At 40.4% G+C, this 2,500-nt stretch overlaps 1 protein-coding gene across 1 annotated transcript in view; it reads left to right on the forward strand.

Moving 5' to 3' along the window:
- mcf2l2 (MCF.2 cell line derived transforming sequence-like 2) overlaps nt 1-2,500 on the forward strand; it is a 129,175-nt gene that overhangs the window by 25,427 nt on the left and 101,248 nt on the right. The gene's annotated exons all lie outside the window — the stretch shown is intronic.

Genomic DNA, 2,500 nt, shown 5'->3' on the forward strand with positions numbered 1-2,500 from the left:
TGTATGTAGCTCTAGCAGAACTTCACTACGACGCCACCACACACGTCTCTTGTTATAGTTTGGATTGGGAGGCCATGAGCCCAGAAAATGACAACAACTTTTGAATGGATGCGGCTATAAAGAATGTCATCTTTGATCTGCCGACAATGAAAACAATGAGATTTAGAGGAGTACACCATTACACTTCTCTCATTCCTTCTCTCATTCCTTCTCTCATTCCTTCTCTCAGTCCTTCTCTCATTCCTTCTCTCATTCCTTCTCTCAGTCCTTCTCTCATTCCTTCTCTCAGTCCTTCTCTCAGTCCTTCTCTCATTCCTTCTCTCATTCCTTCTCTCAGTCCTTCTCTCATTCCTTCTCTCAGTCCTTCTCTCATTCCTTCTCTCATTCCTTCTCTCATTCCTTCTCTCAGTCCTTCTCTCATTCCTTCTCTCATTCCTTCTCTCAGTCCTTCTCTCAGTCCTTCTCTCAGTCCTTCTCTCAGTCCTTCTCTCATTCCTTCTTTCATTCCTTCTCTCAGTCCTTCTTTCCTTCCTTCTCTCATTCCTTCTCTCAGTCCTTCTCTCATTTCTTCTCTCAGTCCTTCTCTCAGTCCTTCTCTCATTCCTTCTCTCAGTCCTTCTCTCAGTCCTTCTCTCATTCCTTCTCTCATTCCTTCTCTCATTCCTTCTTTCCTTCCTTCTCTCATTCCTTCTCTCAGTCCTTCTCTCAGTCCTTCTCTCATTCCTTCTTTCATTCCTTCTTTCATTCCTTCTTTCATTCCTTCTCTCAGTCCTTCTCTCATTCCTTCTTTCATTCCTTCTCTCATTCCTTCTTTCATTCCTTCTCTCAGTCCTTCTTTCATTCCTTCTCTCATTCCTTCTTTAATTCCTTCTTTCATTCCTTCTCTCATTCCTTCTTTCATTCCTTCTCTCATTCCTTCTTTCCTTCCTTCTCTCATTTCTTCTCTCATTCCTTCTTTAATTCCTTCTTTCATTCCTTCTCTCATTTCTTCTCTCAGTCCTTCTTTCATTCCTTCTCTCATTCCTTCTTTCATTCCTTCTTTCATTCCTTCTCTCATTTCTTCTCTCATTCCTTCTTTCATTCCTTCTCTCATTCCTTCTCTCATTCCTTCTTTCCTTCCTTCTTTTATTTCTTCTCTCATTCCTTCTCTCAGTCCTTCTCTCATTCCTTCTCTCATTCCTTCTTTCCTTCCTTCTCTCATTCCTTCTCTCATTCCTTCTCTCATTCCTTCTCTCATTCCTTCTTTCATTCCTTCTCTCAGTCCTTCTTTCCTTCCTTCTCTCATTCCTTCTCTCAGTCCTTCTCTCATTCCTTCTTTCCTTCCTTCTCTCATTCCTTCTCTCATTCCTTCTCTCATTCCTTCTCTCATTCCTTCTTTCATTCCTTCTCTCAGTCCTTCTTTCCTTCCTTCTCTCATTCCTTCTCTCAGTCCTTCTCTCATTCCTTCTCTCAGTCCTTCTCTCAGTCCTTCTCTCATTTCTTCTCTCATTCCTTCTTTCCTTCCTTCTCTCATTCCTTCTCTCAGTCCTTCTCTCATTCCTTCTCTCATTCCTTCTCTCAGTCCTTCTCTCATTCCTTCTTTCCTTCCTTCTCTCATTCCTTCTTTCATTCCTTCTCTCATTCCTTCTTTCATTCCTTCTCTCATTCCTTCTTTCATTCCTTCTCTCATTCCTTCTTTAATTCCTTCTTTCATTCCTTCTCTCATTCCTTCTTTCATTCCTTCTTTAATTCCTTCTTTCATTCCTTCTCTCATTCCTTCTTTCATTCCTTCTCTCATTCCTTCTTTCCTTCCTTCTCTCATTCCTTCTCTCATTCCTTCTTTCATTCCTTCTCTCATTCCTTCTTTAATTCCTTCTTTCATTCCTTCTCTCATTCCTTCTTTCATTCCTTCTTTAATTCCTTCTTTCATTCCTTCTCTCATTTCTTCTCTCATTCCTTCTCTCAGTCCTTCTCTCATTCCTTCTCTCAGTCCTTCTTTCATTCCTTCTCTCATTCCTTCTTTCATTCCTTCTCTCATTCCTTCTCTCATTCCTTCTCTCAGTCCTTCTTTCATTCCTTCTCTCATTTCTTCTTTCATTCCTTCTCTCATTCCTTCTTTAATTCCTTCTTTCATTCCTTCTCTCATTCCTTCTTTCATTCCTTCTTTAATTCCTTCTTTCATTCCTTCTCTCATTTCTTCTCTCAGTCCTTCTTTCATTCCTTCTCTCATTTCTTCTCTCAGTCCTTCTCTCATTCCTTCTCTCATTTCTTCTCTCATTCCTTCTTTCATTCCTTCTCTCAGTCCTTCTCTCAGTCCTTCTCTCATTCCTTCTTTCATTCCTTCTCTCAGTCCTTCTCTCATTCCTTCTCTCATTCCTTCTTTCATTCCTTCTTTCATTCCTTCTCTCATTCCTTCTCTCATTCCTTCTTTCATTCCTTCTCTCATTCCTTCTCTCATTCCTTCTCTCATTCCTTCTCTCATTCCTTCTCTCATTTCTTCTCTCATTTCTTCTCTCATTTC

The sequence above is a fragment of the Taurulus bubalis genome (assembly GCF_910589615.1).
Source record: "Taurulus bubalis genome assembly, chromosome: 7".
NCBI lineage: Eukaryota > Metazoa > Chordata > Actinopteri > Perciformes > Cottidae > Taurulus > Taurulus bubalis.